This window comes from Lepisosteus platostomus, chromosome 5 (genome assembly GCF_059453375.1).
Source record: "Lepisosteus platostomus isolate fLepPlt1 chromosome 5, fLepPlt1.hap1, whole genome shotgun sequence".
Classification (NCBI taxonomy): Eukaryota; Metazoa; Chordata; class Actinopteri; order Semionotiformes; family Lepisosteidae; genus Lepisosteus; species Lepisosteus platostomus.
Genome location: NC_142615.1, coordinates 61724557 through 61748018, shown reverse-complemented (window position 1 = coordinate 61748018; position 23462 = coordinate 61724557). Strand labels below are relative to the sequence as shown.

At 48.2% G+C, this 23462-nt stretch overlaps 9 non-coding genes and 3 pseudogenes across 9 annotated transcripts; 10 read left to right on the top strand and 2 right to left on the bottom strand.

Annotated features, from left to right (window-relative positions):
- Positions 1 to 130: 130 nt before the first annotated feature.
- Positions 131 to 249, top strand: LOC148670679 (5S ribosomal RNA). The gene has a single exon (XR_015937206.1). It is a non-coding gene; the product is annotated as a 5S ribosomal RNA (ribosomal RNA).
- A 537-nt stretch (positions 250 to 786) lies between these two features.
- On the top strand, positions 787 to 905 carry LOC148670678 (5S ribosomal RNA). Its single transcript, XR_015937824.1, has one exon. It is a non-coding gene; the product is annotated as a 5S ribosomal RNA (ribosomal RNA).
- Positions 906 to 1442: 537 nt separating this feature from the next.
- On the top strand, positions 1443 to 1561 carry LOC148670677 (5S ribosomal RNA). Its single transcript, XR_015937822.1, has one exon. It is a non-coding gene; the product is annotated as a 5S ribosomal RNA (ribosomal RNA).
- Positions 1562 to 2098: 537 nt separating this feature from the next.
- LOC148670676 (5S ribosomal RNA) lies at positions 2099 to 2217 on the top strand. Its single transcript, XR_015937821.1, has one exon. It is a non-coding gene; the product is annotated as a 5S ribosomal RNA (ribosomal RNA).
- A 537-nt stretch (positions 2218 to 2754) lies between these two features.
- On the top strand, positions 2755 to 2873 carry LOC148670675 (5S ribosomal RNA; annotated as a pseudogene).
- Positions 2874 to 3410: 537 nt separating this feature from the next.
- LOC148670674 (5S ribosomal RNA) lies at positions 3411 to 3529 on the top strand. The gene has a single exon (XR_015937258.1). It is a non-coding gene; the product is annotated as a 5S ribosomal RNA (ribosomal RNA).
- Positions 3530 to 4066: 537 nt separating this feature from the next.
- Positions 4067 to 4185, top strand: LOC148670673 (5S ribosomal RNA). The gene has a single exon (XR_015939134.1). It is a non-coding gene; the product is annotated as a 5S ribosomal RNA (ribosomal RNA).
- Positions 4186 to 4722: 537 nt separating this feature from the next.
- Positions 4723 to 4841, top strand: LOC148670672 (5S ribosomal RNA; annotated as a pseudogene).
- A 537-nt stretch (positions 4842 to 5378) lies between these two features.
- Positions 5379 to 5497, top strand: LOC148670671 (5S ribosomal RNA). Its single transcript, XR_015937820.1, has one exon. It is a non-coding gene; the product is annotated as a 5S ribosomal RNA (ribosomal RNA).
- A 537-nt stretch (positions 5498 to 6034) lies between these two features.
- LOC148670670 (5S ribosomal RNA) lies at positions 6035 to 6153 on the top strand (annotated as a pseudogene).
- Positions 6154 to 16385: 10232 nt separating this feature from the next.
- trnaa-cgc (transfer RNA alanine (anticodon CGC)) lies at positions 16386 to 16458 on the bottom strand. Its single transcript has one exon. It is a non-coding gene; the product is annotated as a tRNA-Ala (tRNA).
- Positions 16459 to 19903: 3445 nt separating this feature from the next.
- trnal-uag (transfer RNA leucine (anticodon UAG)) lies at positions 19904 to 19985 on the bottom strand. The gene has a single exon. It is a non-coding gene; the product is annotated as a tRNA-Leu (tRNA).
- Between the last annotated feature and the right edge of the window lie 3477 nt (positions 19986 to 23462).

Here is a 23462-nt window from a genome sequence, read left to right as displayed (position 1 = left end):
GCGGGGACGAAGGCAGTGAAGAGAGAGAACGTGGGAAGAAGAGAAAAACGCAAGAGAAAAAAAACAGCGTCGTAAAAGAGGTGACGGAGCTGTCCTCTCAACAAGAAGGGTGCCAGCGAGCCTTGCTCTTGCTTACGGCTACACCCCCTTGAACACGCCTGATCTCGTCTGATCTCGGAAGCTAAACAGGGATGGGCCTGGTTAGTACTTGGATGGGAGACCGCCTGGGAATACCAGGTGCTGTAAGCTTTTAAGCGCAGGAGGCGCCCTATCCCCGCTCGCTGGCTCATTCCCCTGTTCACACGTGCAGTGCGGCTTGTCCGTCTGTTTATTTGTCAGCTTTAGCGAGACACGGGTGCTTGTGTATTAGCGTGAGCGTTTTTTATTCTGATCAGGAACAGTTTAACAAGTCCGCAAAGGATCGAGGAAAGGTTTATCGCCAGCTGAAAAGAGACACAGCGCTTCGGCTGTGGAGACTTGTTCGGCTGGCGTTCGGAGAGTCGCGTTTTTCAGAATTGTATTGAGATCGATTTCCACAGAGCTCAGATGTCAAAGCACAGCAGCAGCTCTCCACAGCGATCCTCTATAGCGCCCTTTCTCCCGCAGCTCCGTCCTCATTGGAAGGAAGCAAGAGTGAAAGGCTGAAGTGAAATAGAGCGGGGACGAAGGCAGTGAAGAGAGAGAACGTGGGAAGAAGAGAAAAACGCAAGGGAAAAAAAGCAGCGTCGTAAAAGAGGTGACGGAGCTGTCCTCTCAATAAGAAGGGTGCCAGCGAGCCTTGCTCTCGCTTACGGCCACACCCCCTTGAGCACGCCTGATCTCGTCTGATCTCGGAAGCTAAACAGGGATGGGCCTGGTTAGTACTTGGATGGGAGACCGCCTGGGAATACCAGGTGCTGTAAGCTTTTAAGCGCAGGAGGCGCCCTATCCCCGCTCGCTGGCTCATTCCCCTGTTCACACGTGCAGTGCGGCTTGTCCGTCTGTTTATTTGTCAGCTTTGGCGAGACACGGGTGCTTGTGTATTAGCGTGAGCGTTTTTTATTCTGATCAGGAACAGTTTTACAAGTCCGCAAAGGATCGAGGAAAGGTTTATCGCCAGCTGAAAAGAGACACAGCGCTTCGGTTGTGGAGACTTGTTCGGCTGGCGTTCGGAGAGTCGCGTTTTTCAGAATTGTATTGAGATCGTTTTCCACAGAGCTCAGATGTCAAAGCACAGCAGCAGCTCTCCACAGCGATCCTCTATAGCGCCCTTTCTCCCGCAGCTCCGTCCTCATTGGAAGGAAGCAAGAGTGAAAGGCTGAAGTGAAATAGAGCGGGGACGAAGGCAGTGAAGAGAGAGAACGTGGGAAGAAGAGAAAAACGCAAGGGAAAAAAAGCAGCGTCGTAAAAGAGGTGACAGAGCTGTCCTCTCAGTAAGAAGGGTGCCAGCGAGCCTTACTCTCGCTTACGGCCACACCCCCTTGAGCACGCCTGATCTCGTCTGATCTCGGAAGCTAAACAGGGATGGGCCTGGTTAGTACTTGGATGGGAGACCGCCTGGGAATACCAGGTGCTGTAAGCTTTTAAGCGCAGGAGGCGCCCTATCCCCGCTCGATCGCTCATTCCCCTGTTCACACGTGCAGTGCGGCTTGTCCGTCTGTTTATTTGTCAGCTTTGGCGAGACACGGGTGCTTGTGTATTAGCGTGAGCGTTTTTTATTCTGATCAGGAACAGTTTTACAAGTCCGCAAAGGATCGAGGAAAGGTTTATCGCCAGCTGAAAAGAGACACAGCGCTTCGGTTGTGGAGACTTGTTCGGCTGGCGTTCGGAGAGTCGCGTTTTTCAGAATTGTATTGAGATCGTTTTCCACAGAGCTCAGATGTCAAAGCACAGCAGCAGCTCTCCACAGCGATCCTCTATAGCGCCCTTTCTCCCGCAGCTCCGTCCTCATTGGAAGGAAGCAAGAGTGAAAGGCTGAAGTGAAATAGAGCGGGGACGAAGGCAGTGAAGAGAGAGAACGTGGGAAGAAGAGAAAAACGCAAGGGAAAAAAAGCAGCGTCGTAAAAGAGGTGACAGAGCTGTCCTCTCAGTAAGAAGGGTGCCAGCGAGCCTTGCTCTCGCTTACGGCCACACCCCCTTGAGCACGCCTGATCTCGTCTGATCTCGGAAGCTAAACAGGGATGGGCCTGGTTAGTACTTGGATGGGAGACCGCCTGGGAATACCAGGTGCTGTAAGCTTTTAAGCGCAGGAGGCGCCCTATCCCCGCTCGATCGCTCATTCCCCTGTTCACACGTGCAGTGCGGCTTGTCCGTCTGTTTATTTGTCAGCTTTGGCGAGACACGGGTGCTTGTGTATTAGCGTGAGCGTTTTTTATTCTGATCAGGAACAGTTTTACAAGTCCGCAAAGGATCGAGGAAAGGTTTATCGCCAGCTGAAAAGAGACACAGCGCTTCGGCTGTGGAGACTTGTTCGGCTGGCGTTCGGAGAGTCACGTTTTTCAGAATTGTATTGAGATCGTTTTCCACAGAGCTCAGATGTCAAAGCACAGCAGCAGCTCTACACAGCGATCCTCTATAGCGCCCTTTCTCCCGCAGCTCCGTCCTCATTGGAAGGAAGCAAGAGTGAAAGGCTGAAGTGAAATAGAGCAGGGACGAAGGCAGTGAAGAGAGAGAACGTGGGAAGAAGAGAAAAACGCAAGGGAAAAAAAGCAGCGTCGTAAAAGAGGTGACGGAGCTGTCCTCTCAATAAGAAGGGTGCCAGCAAGCCTTGCTCTTGCTTACGGCCACACTCCCTTGAGCACGCCTGATCTCGTCTGGTCTCGGAAGCTAAACAGGGATGGGCCTGGTTAGTACATGGATGGGAGACCGCCTGGGAATACCAGGTGCTGTAAGCTTTTAAGCGCAGGAGGCGCCCTATCCCCGCTAGCTCGCTCATTCCCCTGTTCACACGTGCAGTGCGGCTTGTCCGTCTGTTTATTTGTCAGCTTTGGCGAGACACGGGTGCTTGTGTATTAGCGTTAGCGTTTTTTATTCTGATCAGGAACAGTTTTACAAGTCTGCAAAGGATCGAGGAAAGGTTTATCGCCAGCTGAAAAGAGACACATCGCTTCGGCTGTGGAGACTTGTTCGGCTGGCGTTCGGAGAGTCGCGTTTTTCAGAATTGTATTGAGATCGTTTTCCACAGAGCTCAGATGTCAAAGCACAGCAGCAGCTCTCCACAGCGATCCTCTATAGCGCCCTTTCTCCCGCAGCTCCGTCCTCATTGGAAGGAAGCAAGAGTGAAAGGCTGAAGTGAAATAGAGCGGGGACGAAGGCAGTGAAGAGAGAGAACGTGGGAAGAAGAGAAAAACGCAAGGGAAAAAAAGCAGCGTCGTAAAAGAGGTGACGGAGCTGTCCTCTCAATAAGAAGGGTGCCAGCGAGCCTTGCTCTTGCTTACGGCCACACCCCCTTGAGCACGCCTGATCTCGTCTGATCTCGGAAGCTAAACAGGGATGGGCCTGGTTAGTACTTGGATGGGAGACCGCCTGGGAATACCAGGTGCTGTAAGCCTTTAAGCGCAGGAGGCGCCCTATCCCCGCTCGCTCGCTCATTCCCCTGTTCACACGTGCAGTGCGGCTTGTCCGTCTGTTTATTTGTCAGCTTTGGCGAGACACGGGTGCTTGTGTATTAGCGTGAGCGTTTTTTATTCTGATCAGGAACAGTTTTACAAGTCCGCAAAGGATCGAGGAAAGGTTTATCGCCAGCTGAAAAGAGACACAGCGCTTCGGCTGTGGAGACTTGTTCGGCTGGCGTTCGGAGAGTCGCGTTTTTCAGAATTGTATTGAGATCGTTTTCCACAGAGCTCAGATGTCAAAGCACAGCAGCAGCTCTCCACAGCGATCCTCTATAGCGCCCTTTCTCCCGCAGCTCCGTCCTCATTGGAAGGAAGCAAGAGTGAAAGGCTGAAGTGAAATAGAGCGGGGACGAAGGCAGTGAAGAGAGAGAACGTGGGAAGAAGAGAAAAACGCAAGGGAAAAAAAGCAGCGTCGTAAAAGAGGTGACGGAGCTGTCCTCTCAATAAGAAGGGTGCCAGCGAGCCTTGCTCTCGCTTACGGCCACACCCCCTTGAGCACGCCTGATCTCATCTGATCTCGGAAGCTAAACAGGGATGGGCCTGGTTAGTACTTGGATGGGAGACCGCCTGGGAATACCAGGTGCTGTAAGCTTTTAAGCGCAGGAGGCGCCCTATCCCCTCTCGCTCGCTCATTCCCCTGTTCACACGTGTAGTGCGGCTTGTCCGTCTGTTTATTTGTCAGCTTTGGCGAGACACGGGTGCTTGTGTATTAGCGTGAGCGTTTTTTATTCTGATCAGGAACAGTTTTACAAGTCCGCAAAGGATCGAGGAAAGGTTTATCGCCAGCTGAAAAGAGACACAGCGCTTCGGCTGTGGAGACTTGTTCGGCTGGCGTTCGGAGAGTCACGTTTTTCAGAATTGTATTGAGATCGTTTTCCACAGAGCTCAGATGTCAAAGCACAGCAGCAGCTCTACACAGCGATCCTCTATAGCGCCCTTTCTCCCGCAGCTCCGTCCTCATTGGAAGGAAGCAAGAGTGAAAGGCTGAAGTGAAATAGAGCAGGGACGAAGGCAGTGAAGAGAGAGAACGTGGGAAGAAGAGAAAAACGCAAGGGAAAAAAAGCAGCGTCGTAAAAGAGGTGACGGAGCTGTCCTCTCAATAAGAAGGGTGCCAGCAAGCCTTGCTCTTGCTTACGGCCACACTCCCTTGAGCACGCCTGATCTCGTCTGGTCTCGGAAGCTAAACAGGGATGGGCCTGGTTAGTACATGGATGGGAGACCGCCTGGGAATACCAGGTGCTGTAAGCTTTTAAGCGCAGGAGGCACCCTATCCCCGCTAGCTCGCTCATTCCCCTGTTCACACGTGCAGTGCGGCTTGTCCGTCTGTTTATTTGTCAGCTTTGGCGAGACACGGGTGCTTGTGTATTAGCGTTAGCGTTTTTTATTCTGATCAGGAACAGTTTTACAAGTCTGCAAAGGATCGAGGAAAGGTTTATCGCCAGCTGAAAAGAGACACATCGCTTCGGCTGTGGAGACTTGTTCGGCTGGCGTTCGGAGAGTCGCGTTTTTCAGAATTGTATTGAGATCGTTTTCCACAGAGCTCAGATGTCAAAGCACAGCAGCAGCTCTCCACAGCGATCCTCTATAGCGCCCTTTCTCCCGCAGCTCCGTCCTCATTGGAAGGAAGCAAGAGTGAAAGGCTGAAGTGAAATAGAGCGGGGACGAAGGCAGTGAAGAGAGAGAACGTGGGAAGAAGAGAAAAACGCAAGGGAAAAAAAGCAGCGTCGTAAAAGAGGTGACGGAGCTGTCCGCTCAATAAGAAGGGTGCCAGCGAGCCTTGCTCTCGCTTACGGCCACACCCCCTTGAGCACGCCTGATCTCGTCTGATCTCGGAAGCTAAACAGGGATGGGCCTGGTTAGTACTTGGATGGGAGACCGCCTGGGAATACCAGGTGCTGTAAGCTTTTAAGCGCAGGAGGCGCCCTATCCCCGCTCGCTCGCTCATTCCCCTGTTCACACGTGCAGTGCGGCTTGTCCGTCTGTTTATTTGTCAGCTTTGGCGAGACACGGGTGCTTGTGTATTAGCGTGAGCGTTTTTTATTCTGATCAGGAACAGTTTTACAAGTCTGCAAAGGATCGAGGAAAGGTTTATCGCCAGCTGAAAAGAGACACAGCGCTTCGGCTGTGGAGACTTGTTCGGCTGGCGTTCGGAGAGTCGCGTTTTTCAGAATTGTATTGAGATCGTTTTCCACAGAGCTCAGATGTCAAAGCACAGCAGCAGCTCTCCACAGCGATCCTCTATAGCGCCCTTTCTCCCGCAGCTCCGTCCTCATTGGAAGGAAGCAAGAGTGAAAGGCTGAAGTGAAATAGAGCGGGGACGAAGGCAGTGAAGAGAGAGAACGTGGGAAGAAGAGAAAAACGCAAGGGAAAAAAAGCAGCGTCGTAAAAGAGGTGACGGAGCTGTCCTCTCAATAAGAAGGGTGCCAGCGAGCCTTGCTCTCGCTTACGGCCACACCCACTTGAGCATGCCTGATCTCGTCTGATCTCGGAAGCTAAACAGGGATGGGCCTGGTTAGTACTTGGATGGGAGACCGCCTGGGAATACCAGGTGCTGTAAGCTTTTAAGCGCAGGAGGCGCCCTATCCCCGCGCGCTCGCTCATTCCCCTGTTCACACGTGCAGTGCGGCTTGTCCGTCTGTTTATTTGTCAGCTTTGGCGAGACACGGGTGCTTGTGTATTAGCGTGAGCGTTTTTTATTCTGATCATGAACAGTTTAACAAGTCCGCAAAGGATCGAGGAAAGGTTTATCGCCAGCTGAAAAGAGACACAGCGCTTCGGCTGTGGAGACTTTATTAATAAGGCCCCTCAGTAGTTGAGATCTCTGTTATTCCCATCTAGAAACATGCAATCAGCATGTTATTGCTGAAGCAATAGTCACAACATTATTCCACACCTGGGTGAGATGCGGGTTATGATGACAGTCATGCTTTCTACACCTTATACTGAGCTCAGAAATGGACCAAGCGGACATCTCACGAGCAGATCCCTCCGCGTATAAGAAAGGCAACTTGTCTCAGCAAAAATACAAAAAGGCAAAAACCCCACACTTGGAATGCAAACCTACCCTAAAAAGGAAACACGGTTTTAAAACGAACTTGATTTTCCCCTGGAGAAACCTTTTTATGGACACACATCGCATCTATTACACATGTAGAACTAAATATAAAGATAAAACTTAATATAAGAAGTCATGACATATCACACATGACGAAGTCTGGTCCAGAATAAACAGTTTACACTGACCCACCTTTATTTACCCTGGTCACTCACTTCTATTAACTGTTTAACTGGGTAACAAATTAATATTTGTTTCAATTTGGGATCTACACCTGGGAGCCCTGAAATGTTGGCCAGAGGGGAGAAGCTGATATTCAGACGTGAGAATATATTAAAATAAAGGATCTGATGTTGTTTTTCACCTGTCTAATCAAAGCTTGTTCAAAAATTATCTGATTATAGGACACACGAGTTTATAATCATACTCATTCCACTTTTTAACCCCGTATATATGCACAATATGAAACGTATATACACTAAATCTCACGTGTGACTCCCATAATATACATTTCTTTACGAAAATTAGGAACACTTACTACAATTATCAACCCCCCATGACGAGGCAATATTTCATACCTTTGTTTCTTTGTGGGTTCAAAGTTCTGTCCTGTCGTTTCACACGTAATGTTTTGGTAGTTATCTCAATTTTCCTTTGCAATTATCTCCAAGATCATCATCAACTTTTTGTAAAACGCTATGCACAACTGATATTTAAAGAAAGTCCTGTACCAAAACGTCTTCGTAGGGAAAGACAACTTTTTTTCCTTACGTTAGTCGCTACACGGTTACTCAAAAAATCCATTCACCGCCTTTAAAAAAAAAGTTTCGTTTTTTATTGTGGTTCACTGACATTTCTGTCACAATTCTGAGGGACCCCAAATAAAATTCACTTGCCGGTATAAAGACGCCGGCGAGGATAAGACAGGTATCGAGCCACCTGCGTATCTAGCGGACGTTTAAAATAAAAAAATGGCGTGTAATGTTGCGAAGGGCTACTGTTTTTTTATAGTTTGTCGATTGTAAGGGACGTGGGCCGCGACAGAAATACTGGACGGGGTGGGAAAAGGTTTATTGATGGTTTATTGTACCGCAACGGTCACAATTGACTCACCAGCAAAGATGGCGCCGAGGCCACATCGGCTCCCTCCCGCCCTGCCTCGCACCGAAGCTCGAGCTGCGGAGCGCGAGGCCAAACCGCCAGTCCACGGGCGCGGGCGCCGGACATAGACGTCATAAACCCTTCCGAGGCGCAGGAATTATAGATCACTGTAGTTTCTTCTGGACCCGGGTTAGGGACAGTGTGCCCTCCGTGAGAGTCTTCTGAGGAAGCCAGTGTCTCATGGGTGTCCAGGCTTGGTACCATCTGTCCATCACAGGACACACAGACACACACACTCACACACCCTGGACAGGACACCAGTCCATCACAGGACACACACACACTCACTCACACACCCTGGACAGGACACCAGTCCATCACAGGACATACACACACCCTAGATAGGACACCAGTCCATCACAGGACACACACACTCACACACCCTGGACAGGACACCAGTCACTCACAGGATACACACACACACTCACACACCCTGAACAGGACACCAGTCCCTCACAGGACACACACACACAACCTGGATAGGACACCAGTCCCTCACAGGACACTCAGACACACACACTCACACACCCTGGACAGGAACCAGTCCATCACATGACAAACACACATTCACTCACACACCCTGGACAGGACAGCACTCCATCATAGGACACACACACACCAGGGCCAGTTTTCCCAGAAGCCAATTAGCCCAAAAGCCTGTCTTTGGACCCGAAGAACACAGGGAGAACATGCAGACTCCACACAGACAGCCCCCTCCCCCCCCCGGGTCCAGACCCGAGCCCGGAGCCCCCCCGCGCTGAACCCCTCCGTACAGACGGCCGCACACAGCTCCGTTGTTCCCGATTCCAGAGGTGATCTGTTAAAAGAAGCCGGTGTGTTGCCTCCAGGTGACATTTCCTACTGGAGTCAGGACAGGAGGCTCTTCTGTACACAGAAGGGGATGGGGGTGGGGAACAAGCCGCCCAGCCCTGTGGTTGAAGCCGATACCCCGGCTTCTCTCCAGACACAGCTGGGTGAGCTCCTCCAGTCAGTACAGGGGGCTCTACTGTACACAGAGGGTGGCGGGGGTGTGGAACAACTCCTTTGTTCGGGGCCTTGGGGCATTCTTGTTGTGAAAGGCGCTATATAAAAAAAACTGAATTGAAATTGAATCTTACAGGTTTGGGTTTTTCAGAGATCTTGTCAGAGATCTTGTCTGACGTGCCCGTTTCAAAAACGTAACGACACTCCTCACGTCCGAGCGCCGCCGGTCTGTGACGTAACGTATCCTTACACAACCATGACGGTTTCATCATGGACAGCACGAAAGCCCGAAAAGTGGTTGACGTTTTAATTTGGCAACGCCACGATGGATCCCAGTTTTTTTTTTTATTTTGGAGGCCAAAAAGGACAAAAAAGGAAACGTCCGGAGTGGATCGATGGTCATCTCTGCGGTTGTTCTGATGTTCTGAAAAAACAAACAAAAAAAAAAAAACGGCTCGCTTGCCCGGTCGTGTAGTGTTTCCACACCCCACGCAAATCAACTTCTCTTCGCCCCCGGGGGCTCGTCGCCCGCAGCACCCCTCTCACGTGATAGGGGCTTCCCCCGGCTGTGACGTACTTACCCTACCCCCTTCCGCCAACGTCATACCGAAGGTCGCGCTTCGGGCCGCAGCGATGTTGACGGACTGTCTTGTAGCGTGAGAAGGGTTTAAATTTCGACTTAAGGAGTTGGCCATCGTTATATTTCGCGAGGTATCATACGGGGGGAAAAAGAACATTTATATTTATCAACCTACTAGTAATACTGGGTGGATGTCACGTTCCCCAAAGTTCAGTGCCTCTCTCTAATAAAGTAGAAACGTGACATTGAACTCCGTTCGAAACAGGAGAAATCACCAGGACACGATACAACTGACGTCCGGAAAAGAAAAAAAGAACTCCTATTCCCATTTGTAATGACCCCGTAGTGTTTTTCCCGGTGTGCGCTCATCTTTCGGAGACCCGTTTCTCTCTGGTGTTTTGCTGTTGGAATAAATGCCGAGGTGACCCTTCTGTGTGGAGTCTGCGTGTTCTCTCCAGCGGGTCGTTTCCTACACCGCAGGGGCTGATCGAACCGGGGTCTCCCAATCGTCACAGAAGTGTGTGTCATTTTGGGTGGTGGTGGGGGGGTGCATCGGGGATACTGCGCCCCGAGGGGATAACCTCTCACCTTACTCCGGACGAAGGGAGAAGACCTGTACCTTCACGAGTCCGGGTTGTGAAAACTTCTTCTGGCAGTTCAAAACGTTTCGAAGAGACTACAGCGCTACCCTGTTTTCCATTTCTATCGTGTATTATTATACAGTCATAAGTATCTGTACTGATCACAGATCCCCCTCTCACTACCAGGACTGAAGCCCAGTGCAGCACGAATAATAATAATAATAATTAATCCGTCTGGACTCTCCACTCAGAGCTCTTCCCAGGTCAGGGGGATCCCCTCCAGCCCCCCCAGTGTGCAGCCCCCACGTGGATGATGCTCCAGTCCGCTCAGCACACAGCAGCTCTCAGTGGGGAGGAGAGCAGAGGGATGGAGCCAGTTCAGAGAGGGGGGGTGATAAGGAGGCCATGATGGGTCAAGACCAGGGGGGGAATCAGGCCAGGACACTGGGGTAACACCCCTACTCCTCTCCAGAGACACCCCGGGATTGTTAACGAGCACAGAGAGTCAGGACCTCGGTTTGACGTCTTATCCGAAGGACGGCGCCTGTTTACAGTCCAGTGTCCCCCGTCACTATACTGGGGCATCAGGACCCACACAGACCGCAGGGTGAAAGCGCCCCCTGCTGGCCCCACTCACACCTCTCCCAGCAGCAACCTCAGTTTTTCCCAGGAGTCTCCCCTCCAGGTACTGACCAGGCTTCTACCTGCTGGGCTCCAGTGGGGAGGGGGCTGCTAGCTGGGAGCTGCAGGGTGAGATGGCTGCTGGGCAAATGATGGCTAAAGAGCTTCCTAGGACACCCTGGAGTTCGTGGTCAACTTCCTTCTCTTCAGACGGAGGTGGCTTGAAATCTGTCTCGTTTCAAGGAGTATTGGACACGATGCCCCCCCTGCTTTAGCCCCGCTAACTGGTGGCACGCCGACAACGAGGGCTCTCGGCCTCAATCCATCAACCACAAACTCTCCGGGATGAAAGAGAAAGACAGACTCTGTTCGTTCGTTTCGGGGGGGGAGGGAAAAAACCAAAAGCTTTTTTTAAAAAACATTTTAATGATGCTTAACAAAAGAACAAAAATTACAATACAGATTAATGTCAAGGGACACACCCCCCCCCCCCCCATCTTACGATCATCACAGGACCTTAAAATAATACTTAATAATACAAGGTCATGCAGACGATCTGAGGACTCAGGTGGAGATAATGTGAAAGTTTTCCACAGTCCAGTCTGGGGTCCCTCAGCTTCAGTCCAGACTGGGGTCTGGGGTCCCTCAGCTTCAGTCCAGACTGGGGTCTGGGGTCCCTCAGCTTCAGTCCAGACTGGGGTCCCTCAGCTTCAGTCCAGACTGGGGTCTGGGGTCCCTCAGCTTCAGTCCAGACTGGGATCTGGGGTCCCTCAGCTCCGGTCCAGTCCAGTCTGGGGCCCCTCAGCTCTGGTCCAGTCCAGTATGGGGCCCCTCAGCTCCAGTGCAGTCCAGTCCAGTCTGGTGTCCCTCAGCTCCAGTGCAGCCCAGTCTGGGGTCCCTCAGCTTCGGTCCAGCACAGTCTGGGGTCCCTCAGCTTCGGTCCAGCACAGACTGGGGTCCCTCAGCTTCGGTCCAGACTGGTGTCCCTCAGCTTCGGCCCAGCACAGACTGGGGTCCCTCAGCTTCGGTCCAGACTGGGGTCCCTCAGCTCCAGTGCAGTCCAGACTGGGGTCCCTCAGCTTCGGTCCAGCACAGACTGGGGTCTCTCAGCTTCGGTCCAGACTGGGGTCCCTCAGCTTCGGTCCAGCACAGCCTGGGGCCCCTCAGCTCCAGTCCAGTCCAGTCTGGGGCCCCTCAGCTTTGGTCCAGCACAGTCTGGAGTCCCTCAGCTTCGGTCCAGCACAGACTGGGGTCCCTCAGCTTTGGCCCAGCACAGACTGGGGTCCCTCAGCTTTGGTCCAGCACAGACTGGGGTCCCTCAGCTCCAGTCCAGTCCAGTCTGGTGTCTCTCAGCTCCGGTCCAGTGCAGTCTGGGGTCCCTCAGCTTCGGTCTAGCACAGTCTGGGGTCCCTCAGCTCCAGTCCAGTCCAGTCCAGTCCAGTCCTTGGTGGGGAAGGCGACTCCGATCTTAGCTGGCACAGAACCAGGAAAGGAACCTGGAAAGAATATTGTTATTGCAGGTGTGAGGGACACAGACACGGACATCACCATGACATCAAACAGCAAGAGGAGACTCCTTCTTGAATCACAGACACGACCGGGCGGCGTCCCCCTGTCTGCTCACCTGCACCTCCTCTTCTTCTTCTTGTCCTTCCCGGCAGCCTGCTCCTCCTCTCCCTCGCTCTTCCTCTCCTGACACACGGTCTCCGCCGCCTCCATCGGCTCGTCCTTATCATCTGTCTCCACCGACATGCAGCTCAGGGACTTTAAAAAGACGCACCAGCACTTCTGAAGCAGAGACAGGAGAGTCACGTTAAGAGTCGGACTGGACACTCCAGGACATGAACACTGCATTGAGAGAGAGAGGGGTTCATACACACACACTGACTGGACACTCCAGTACATGAACACTGCACTGAGAGAGAGAGGGGTTCATACACACACACTGACTGGACACTGGACAGGAGTAAAGAGAGAATCAGAGCATTACCCACTTTCTTTTTCTTCTGTCTCACAGGAGGTGGTGATTGGACCTCCTCCAGCTGGAGTCCGAGTAGGGAGAGAGGGGGCAGGAGAGGGACAGCACAGGGAGAGAAAGAGAGAGACAGGTGAGTCAAGTGTCCCAAGAGTACAGAGACTCTGCTGAGATCACACTCGCAGTGAGTGAACCTGGGTGTAGCCCACTAATACTGACCCACTGTACACCATAGGACAGAGAAGAGGAGGAGGAGAGAGACACACTGCCTAGACACCACAGGACAGAGAGGAGGAGGAGAGAGACACACTGACTGGACACCACAGCACAGAGAGGAGGAGGAGAGAGACAGTGACAGACAGGGCTGACAAGACAGACAAGATGGCGAAACTCCACCACAGACAGGACAGGAGGCAGGGTGGGACCAGCACTGACCTTCTTCCTCTCTCCTGCCGGAGGAGCTGTCTCCACCTCCTCTTCCTCCTGCAAGTCAAGAGACAGGCTGAGAGAGAGACGGGCTGGTGGGACATCGGCGAACAGAGCTGAAGGCAGAGAGCCGGGGAGACAGGCCCAGCTGGGACAACGCAGGACAGACAGAGAGACAGACAGAAAGGAAGGAGAGAGAGACACAAAGATGAAGGCACAGAAAGACAGCAGGCAAAGAGAAAGATTGAGATTGAGGGACAAACAAACCGAGAGAGAGAGCGGAAGGAGAGAGAGAGAGGAAGGAGAGAGAAGGACAGACAGACTGACAGACGGGGCTGAAAGAGAGAGAGACAGAGAGGCAGGGACAGACAGACAGCAGGACGAGAGAGAGACAGAGATCGAGGGACAATAATTTGGTTTCGAAATTTATTCTGAAAATATACAATCATTCACTCCTGAAAAATATCGAGTTCAAATTATACATTATGTACAATATTGTAATCAACATATGGCTAATCATCAAAAATTAAAAAAAAACTGTACTGGGGGACACAGCTGGCTGTGCTGTTCTGGACAGAACACACTGAGGTCCAGTTTCCACCTCCTGCAGGATCAAACAGCACCTCCACTGGCTCTCCAGTGAACAGAGGGACAGACAGAGAGGCTTCAGGCTGCAGGGTGACATTGTCTCTGTGAGCTGAAAGACAATCAGGACAGAGGATGATATAAGAACACACTCTGTCAAGAATATAGAGCCCTCTAGTGATCCTACTGTAGACCTGCTCACCACCCACAGTGACGATCACAGTGCTGATACTGCTTCCATTAAGGTCCCTCACTGTGTAGTTGCCCTGATCAGCTGGAGTGAGGGAGTGGAGTGTCAGAGAGCTGTTCTGCACTGACACTCACTGTTCGTACCTGGGGCCAGGGAGCCCTGCGCTGCTCAGTAAGACTATACGATTCCGGACAGATCGTGCAGGATCAAACAGCACCTCCACTGGACCAGCAGTGTGGAGGGGGGAGACAGAGAGGCACCAGGCTGCAGGCTGTGGACTTCTGAGTGAGCTGAAAAGGGACAGGTAGAAACATGTTGAATATTTAGTTTTACAACAATACCTTGAGTTTGGACTGCGATCAGCTTCATTTTGTATTTCAGCTGTGAAAATGCAATTTCAAAAATGCACGCCACAGTCATGTTAGGTTCAAGTTACAGTTGCATCACAACTCAATACATTTGCAATTCACTTCTGAGATAATTGTTCCTGGTGTTTGTGTTGTGTATGCCTTGCAATGGAGGGGTGAGAAATAATGGACTTATTACATTATAATGAATAATAATTGCTTACACTTATATAGTGCTTTTCTGGACACTCCACTCAAAGCGCTTTGCAGGACATGGGGACTCCCCTCCACCACCACAAATGTGCAGCATCCACCTGGATGATGGGACGGCAGCCATAGTGCACCAGAACGCACCCCACACACCAGCTATGAGTGGGGAGGAGAGCAGAGTAATGAAGCCAATTCATAAATGGGGGTTATTAGGAGGCCATGATTGGTAAGGGTCAATGGGAAATTTGGCCAGGACACTGGGGTAAAACCCCTACTCTTTTCGAGAAACACCCCGGGATTTTTAATGACCACAGAGAGTCAGGACCTCGGTTTTACGTCTCATCTGAAGGACGGCACCTGTTTACAGTTTTTCCAGTGTCCCCGTCACTATACTGGGGCATTAGGACCCACATGGGCCACAGGGTGAGAGTTCCCCCTGCTGGCCCCACTAACACCTCTTCCAGCAGCAACCTTAGTTATTATTGTGAAGAATGAAAGAATATTAGGAACATGAAAAGGTTGAATGTTTTAAATGCGTTTTTTTACTGAAACATCCGCTACAGAGATGCGCACACACGTCATTACAAACGCACACCTGCACAGAGACGTCCTCAAGCGCCTTGTTCACAATTATGGGCTCCAATAGGAACAAAAAACGCCAGCCTGACAACTCGAGCATTCAAACCAAGAACCCAACACGTACTTATGTTGGCAGCCTGTGCAGAAAAGCAGAAAGAACCACAAGCCTTCTCTATTGGGAGGAAAAACACACACTCCCTCTCTCACACTCCTGATTTCCTTAAATAGCTCATTCTTCATCTCTGGCTCCTACATACAGTATAGCAGCGCTCAGTCTGCTTTGAATAAGCCATAAATCTAAGATTTGTTTTATCTGTTCCTCTTGTCTAGGCCTAGAGCTGCTTTTCATAAAAGAGCTGTTTGCATAAATAGCTAGGGTTACAGCTGAAGACACCAGCTTCATCCCCCAGTGTGTTATACGTCGGGAGCAAGAGAAGAGGGCCAGGCCGTGCCTTTTCATAGATTTTTCTTCTGAAAAGTCAGTTTCTCAGAGGCAGATTTAGCCCCTCATGCATTGTAGAGAGATAGACACGCCCGCGCGCGAACAGTTAGAGCTGCACCCTCACACAGAGTCAGACCCGCACAGACACGTCCTCTTGTTTAAACAAATACACAAACCTGACGGCGCTCACAATGATCCAGACACACACACACACACACACACACACACACACACACACACACACACACACGACATCAGTAGTCACTCTTGCACACTGGACCCCAGCTCAGTCCTCACCTCCAGCTCCTGCAAACCGCTTCGAACAAACTGCATTAAGAAAATTAGGTTGCGTTCCGGTAGCAGGCCATCCTGGGCACCAGTGTGAGTTACACACTCATTTGTAAAAGCCCTTCCGCATCGTCGGGCATGCTTCACAGTGCTGGACCTGGGGTGTGGGTGCTGTCTGTGTGGAGTTTGCATGTTCTCTCCCTGGTCTGTGGGGGTTTCCTCCAGGTGCTCCAGTTTCCCACAGTCCAGGGACAGGCTGCCACTTTCACTGGGCAGTGCACCGTCACCGTGGCAGCATGGTGGGTCGGATCTGATTTCAGTCTTTATTTCCTTTTTTAGAGATCCTGTAACCAGGACCTGTTCACTGCCATGACGGACACAAGGAACAATAAAGCCGAAGTCTTGTTTCCCACAAGAAACAACAAAACCGAAGTATTGTTCGATGTGCCGGTACAAACTTTTAGGTTATATAGTCCTTCCTTGCTGCTTCAGACGTCATTCGGTGTTATGGTAAGGGGGGGGTCGTGGTATTTGGCCAGTTAAGAGACCCTGGCCAAATGGTCAGTTTAAGATTATGCCCCCTCGCATCTGGAATCCTTATCAGTTAACCCCCTTTCCTGCCATAAACCCCTGTTGCTTAGAAGTCTAATTTTCAGGCAGAACTGACTTAAGTTAACCCTATTTACATCTTGTCTCTTACTTCAGCCCTCTTCCATTTGCTAGTTAAAAGTTGTACAACCCATTTGTATGCGACAAAAGAAGCCAGTCTGTTTCCGCCCGGTTTCAAACCGAGGGCCTTTCGCATGCGAGGCGAACATGATAACCACTACACTACGGAAACAGTGGTAAGATGTGCCCAGCGGCCCAGTGCTGAGCTTCGCCAATGCGTTTCAGCTGCTTCCAGTGCCTTTATTGGAGTGCGCTGATGGACCGTGCTCTCTCTCCAGAGACCAGCACGCCTGTCATGGACGGAGCAGGAAAGGCGGTGCCACATTCTACAGCCCTCTCCACGCAATCGGGCTACTGAAGTGGAGAAAATCGCCTCTCCAGAAAGTGCAAATATCATAGAGGTAGAGGTAGGGAGAGAGGAGGAGTACAAATTCAAGCAGAGGCCTGAGTGGAGCACTGTCGTATGGCCCTGACATCAATCCCTCAACTCTCTGCATAAAGCAGTGTCTTATGGCCATAACATCCCACCCCCACCACTCTCAATGGAAAGCACTGTCGTATAACCATGACATCCCACCCCCACCACTCTCTGCATAAAGAAGTGTCGTATGGCCCTGACGCCCACCCCTCCACTCTCTGCGTTAAGCTGTGTTGTCAGGCCCTGACATCCCACCTCCGCCACTCTCTGCGTAAAGCAGTATCTTCAGGCCCTGACATCCCACCACCGCCACTCTCTGTATAAAGCAGTGTCATATGGCCCTGACATCCCACCCCCACCACTCTCTGTGTAAAGAAGTGTCGTATGGCCCTGACACCACCCCTCCACTCTCTGCGTTAAGCTGTGTTTTCAGGCCCTGACATCCCACCTCCTCCATTCTCTGTGTAAAGCAGTGTCATATGGCCCTGACATCCCACCCCCACCACTCTCTGCGGAAAGCACTGTCATATAGCCCTGACACCCACCCCTCCACTCTTTGAATAAAGCAGTGTCGTCAAGCCCTGACATCCCACCCCCGCCATTCTCTACGTAAAGAAGTGTCATATGGCCCTGACACCCACCCATCCACTCTCTGCGTTAAGCTGTGTTGTCAGGCCCTGACATCCCACCTCCGCCACTCTCTGTGTAAAGCACTGTCGTATGGCCCTGACATCACACCCCCACCACTCTCTGCGTGAAGCACAGTCATATAGCCCTGACGACCACCCCTCCATTCTTTGCATAAAGCAGTGACGTCAAGCCCTGACATCCCACCTCCGCCACTCTCTACGTTAACCCCTGTTAACTCGCTTGCTGAATGATCTCTCAAGAAATCCCTGGTGAGATTCAACAGGTGTTTTCTTCAACAGCCACTAAAAGTCTGATGACCTTCTCTGGATTTCCTGAATATGATGTAAAATTAGTTCAAATCATTTGGTAGTTAACAGAACAAAATGCTTTGGAGGTACATTTAAAACAGCAGAGCAACACTGTAGCACTTCGTGTGTGACTGAGTTTAATTGTGTAAACCTGTCTCTCTATGAACACGAGCAAAGAGTTCTCACTCAACAGAAGATTGCGATGTGAGCACAATAATGTAAGACATCTGGTGATGCCAGGGATTGAACTCGGAACTTCATACATGAAAACCATTGAACTACATCCCCTATGGCACAGATGGTGGAACTGACTTAAAGATGTGCATATGTTCACTGACCACAATCCACCCTTCATGAATAATTGAAATGAATAATTTATTTTTATATCCAGTCACATGGGCGACGGTGGTTGATTCTTCAATGGGGGAGAGCGTTTTTCTACCTCCTTACTCGACTGTCTTTCAATTATGTTTTCCTTGAAATCTTTTTGCATCTTTTAAGTGCTTGCGATTAAATTACGCATAGAAAAACAGCAGTACAGTTGATGTTCATGGACCGATGCACACAACTCCAGTGATAAAGCCCTGTCTGTAAATATTGTAGAAGAACGTTAAAGGGCGAAACAACGCTCCAACCACGGGAATGGTAACAAGAAGGATTGTGTTCTTATTTAATATGTGCTTTTGAATTGCCTTGTCAATACACACAGGCTTTAGAGATGGACAAATAATTTACAGTGGTGTTTGTAAACAAAGATGGAACATGTTTTTTTCTATACCAGGAAGAAAGGAGCAGACTCTTAAACTTTAAGAGACAGAAACAATACCTCATCACAGCTAACACTAATTAAAACAACATCACAACAGAAGAGTGAAGCCTTGGGTGAATCAAATTAGTTTTCATTGGTCGTCTGTGTCTTCATAACTTTGTAGGTGAGAGAGAGGATTGCGAAAATGTACGGGTGCTTCTTAGAAGTGTGTTGGTAGTACAGGTGACTTCCAAATAATTGAGTTTTAATCCCGGCCAGTGCATCCCCAAACCTTTTCAAGATAATCATTTATCCGGTAGCACATCTCCTGAAACTAACATTCGAGGTAGGAAGCGTGCTCTTAAACACCAAAACACTCAAAAAGGAAGAAGCAGATCTCTGTACACAAGACAGTAGTGCGATATTAGAATTTCTGAGTTCTTGATGGATTCAGGCTCCTTCTCAGAGGTCCTTGCTCGCCAAATAACTTTACATCTGAGGAAGAGCACCACGGAAAAAAAACCCAACTCAACAAGCGAGCGTGTTGGTTGCTCTTGCTCTTAATGCAAGGAGCTGTTTTTTTTCCTTGCAATAATCATTATTAACCAAAAACAGCAGCACAGGTAAGTCGCATTTGTGATTATGTCACTTCTCTGCTTCAGCAAGGTCAATAAAAGACTCTGAAAGTAGTAAAGCAAAACTGAACTCAAAATCATATTAGGAATTCTGAGCGATATCTCCATACAGGTAATCCAATAAGAACGTTTAAATATTTGAATATAATCTCTCTATATATTTCGCTGCTTTTTACCCGGAGTAAAACTATTGGATTGAAGGAATGCTAACCGCTGGGTTAAAATGTATAGTTGTTATTTGGAGAAATCTGTAAACTCGTGATCTTATATGTTTTAAAAGACAGCACAGGGAAAAACGACAGTGCTGATTATTTTCCAGAGACAGAGCACTGATGACCTCTCCGAGCTGATTGATAAAGCCCACCCAGTGGATACTCTAGCAGAACGTCAAAGAACATTCACCTTTGTATCCAAAGAAACGACAGGAACAACATCAGGAAGCACAATCAATTCCCCTTTTAAATCTTTCCTGTAAGGTATGCTATGTGAATCCATGAAGTTAATCCTCTGATCTCTTTTGATCACGAACAAAGTATTTCTGATGGAGCGCTATGTTCAAAGATTTAATAAGCTTTACCCCTGCCAATGATTCGGCGTGAAGAATTAAAAGTTTCACAGACAAAAGCAGCTCACCACCACAGCCAATATTAAATGTACTTGCCGGTACACTATCATGTGCACTGCCTCAAAAGTGATCTCGGCAGACGTTGTTCCCTACATAAAGCTGAACGTGCCAAAGAGAATTTCTATTGAGAAAAAATATTTTTTCTGCCTTGATGTTAAGCCTGTCTTTTAGAAAGTCTATCTCTAAACACCTCCCGCAGCCTAACAAAAAGCGCTTTTACTGATTGTATTGCAGGTCTTAAAACATTAATATTTGGCAGCAGTGGGATTCAAACCCACGCCCCCAGAGAGACTGGAGCCTAAATCCAGTACCTTAGACCACTCAGCCACGCTACCTTCCTCCCTACCCATCTTCACATTGCTGGCTTGGACTAGGGGGGGCTTCAGCTCTTGTCGTCAGATCTAATGATATCATGACATGTGGAAGTGACTGCACCTTCATCTTCCGAGATGCTTTCAATAACACAAACGCTACTTTCACTGGCACAAACACAGCAATAATGAAGGTGGTGGGATTCATCCTTTGTGCTGTTTGTAGGGGTGTAACTCTACGGTGATCTGCTGACTTGAAGAGCAAAAATCAAAATCCTCTGCTATTACTGTTGCTTTTTTCATAGTTTCTTCAAATCCTTCATTTGAACGTAGATTTTGAAGGATATTGATGATAATACCACATAAATTGTGGTTTTCTTGTGATCGCCAATTTTATTCAAATAACAGCCTTTTTTACAGTTCCTTTCGTGTTTCACAAGGTATAATAGCCCCCTTCGCATCCTCAGCTAATATATTTTAAAATTACAATAGCTTATACAGCATGCATGTTTACATTTATATTAAAATTAAAGTAAATATACAAGAATACATACAGTGCTAACCCAATAATTCTTGTCAGGTTCTGCAACAAATCTGCGTTGTTATTTTAACATGTTTCAGCTGAGGGTGCAACAGGAGTATAAATGAATTTTCCCGCCAGCCATTCAAAGACCAAATTCCATGAGTGAACATTATTTTCTCAGATGTTGCCGGCATTGGACTTTGCCGGTGGTATTGAATTATGTCCACAACTGTTGTAGTAGTTCCTTCTTGAAATTCGACATGTGCAAAGCACTCGTAATATCATAGGTGTTAAAGTTCGCTGAGTCTATTCGAGTCATGGTGTGTATCCCTGCCTATCATTGGGAGACGGGTAACTTTTTTACACTCAGATTCCAATCTTCAATGCTTTGTGTGAGAGCTTACATAACTTTCATTTTCTCACAATTTCTGACGATTGTTCCAAAGGGGCACCCTGTCAATTCCGAATACTTTTCAAAAATCTGCCTGCATGTTTGATTATTGTCATTTCACTTAGAAAAAGTTCAATATTGATCATAACTAAAGAAAATAATGATCACGAACAAAAAAGGGATAAAGATGCAAGTCGATCTTGAATCAGAGCTGGGTGAAATGGGCTTCTGTTCTGATATGGTTGTATGAGAAACAGGAGGAATCGCCAATCTCCTATAGAACATGAGTTGAATCAGGAGTGAGACATTTAGTATACTCGTGCATATGTCAACGCCTGATATATGTCAAAGTTGTCAGAGACATTCATTTATATACAAACAAGAGACAGACCAAGTAATAATTCTACATTAGTTCAGGTGGGTAAACCTGAACTAACTAACTAATAAACCTTTTAATAATTCTACATTAACGTGTCCTACATTGATCAGACTAATTGACATGGTCTGATTCAGAGCCTGTGCAGTTCGTGCTAATTACAACAAGGACAGTTCTGATCCCTCATCACCGAACTGAACACAAGTTCAGCTGTTCTCCAGTTTTGTTACGCATGGTTTTTCATTGCAATTGAGTTCAGAGCTGGAGCTGATCTCCAGACAGTACAGTGTTTTGGGTAAGTTGTCGAAATTCGCATGAGGCTGCAGACAACTTACCCAAAGTGTTTTCTATAGCTTTCAGGTGGAGTTCATTTATATAAAACAACGTAAGTGGTATAAACGCAACAAGCCAGACGGCAGTCCAACTTATAATTTTCTGACGCGAGGCCTGACGCGTTATTCATTATGCCACTGACCCTGCTATTGTAGTGCTAAAAAACACGTTTTCTACATTTATGTCTGTTCACTCTAAAAACTCTAAAAAGGACAAAGGGTTTGTGTGTCCCGCTAAAATTCCGCTTCATTTCGAATGCAAATAAAAACCGTTTTGTTCCAAGAAATCATAGATTTGTCACATCCTTCATACTATACTTCTCTCTTGTATTAGTAAAGCATTTTGATTTAAACTGAACAATATATGAAAGGTTTCATCTATACACTTACACATAATAAGTATACGAATAAATACTCGGAAGAAGCCGCAGCTCAGGTATTAGAGAGATTTAAAATCGGATCGGAGGATTTAGAGTCCAGACTGCAAACCAACAGCTTACACAGGTCTTTTATAGAACCCTTTTGATTTCCTCTACTTTGTCCCTGTGATGTCATTGTCCTGCTCGCAGCCGAGCCCGACACACGTCTGGTTTCTGTCGCTTGACGCACACCCTGCGGTCCATGCGGGTCCTAATACCCCAGTACAATGAAGGGGACACTAAACTGTAAACAGGTGCCGTCCTTCGGCTGAGACGTAAAACCGAGGTCCTGACTCTCTGTGATCATTCAGGAGAATGGTGGTGGTGGAGGGGAGTCCCCATTACCTGTAAAGCGCATTGAGTGGAGTATCCAGAACAGCGCTATATAAGTGTGCGTAATAATAATAATAATTATTATTATTATAATTGTAATGTAAAATGCAATAAAAAAAATATCAAACTTTGATTCAAAATAGATTAATGTAAAAACTGATAAAGCTAATGCTTTTTTCAGGGCTATAGCTGTAGCTGCGAGAAGGTTAAAAGCGCACAAGTGATCTGTCTTTCGTCAAAGTAATTGCCGGAGCAGTAAGACGCAGAGCACCATCCAGCAGCTGTAGACGATGTTCGGGGAAGAGCTAATTCTGTTTTTAGCACAGGGAGTGAGAATGAGCTCAGTCCGGCTCCGAGCAGAATCCATCCTGGTTTGGTTACAGTGCGCCTGAGGATCTTTGGATCGCAACGTAAAAAAAACAATTGCTCACATCGTGTGACTTCCACGACAGGAAGGAAAGATATCACTTAAAAAAATCAGAACTGAAGATTTGGATCCTGGGCCTCAATTTGATCAAATTATTAAAATAATAATTATTAAAATATCAAATTGTGTTTCTGCAACATTTCGTGCACAGTACGCCATTTTTATCTAAAAATAAAACATTAGTCACAACGAGAGCTTATACGCAGTCTGGGGTATATTCCCCTTTTATATTTTTGCCACTTTATATCGAACCTGTTATACTCCCAGAAGTGCACAGTAGCTTGTACAAATGTACAATTCACCACTGGTATAAACAGATGTGTGCCCTGTTTGCCTTTGTAAGCATTTGTTTAAAAAATAAGTTCACAATACGATAAAAACACAGAAAGCACAAACTTCATAATACAACGATACAAAATCAATACCAAATCATTATGCCAATTAAGTACCTATCCTTTGAAAACAGAGAACACCTTTATATCTACAAAAAACTTGACATTTGTATGTATTTTTGAATTACAAAGCAGACAGAGTAGTCCCTTAATTCAAAGATCGGATCTTGGCCAAAACAAGACAATCAGACGTGGGCTGAATTCGGAACAGGAACCTCTACTTCGTCGTTTATTGAACTTTTGATAAATGTCTGAATGAAACAGATTCGCTTTTTTAACTCTTTGATTAAAGTACACAAAAAGCACCT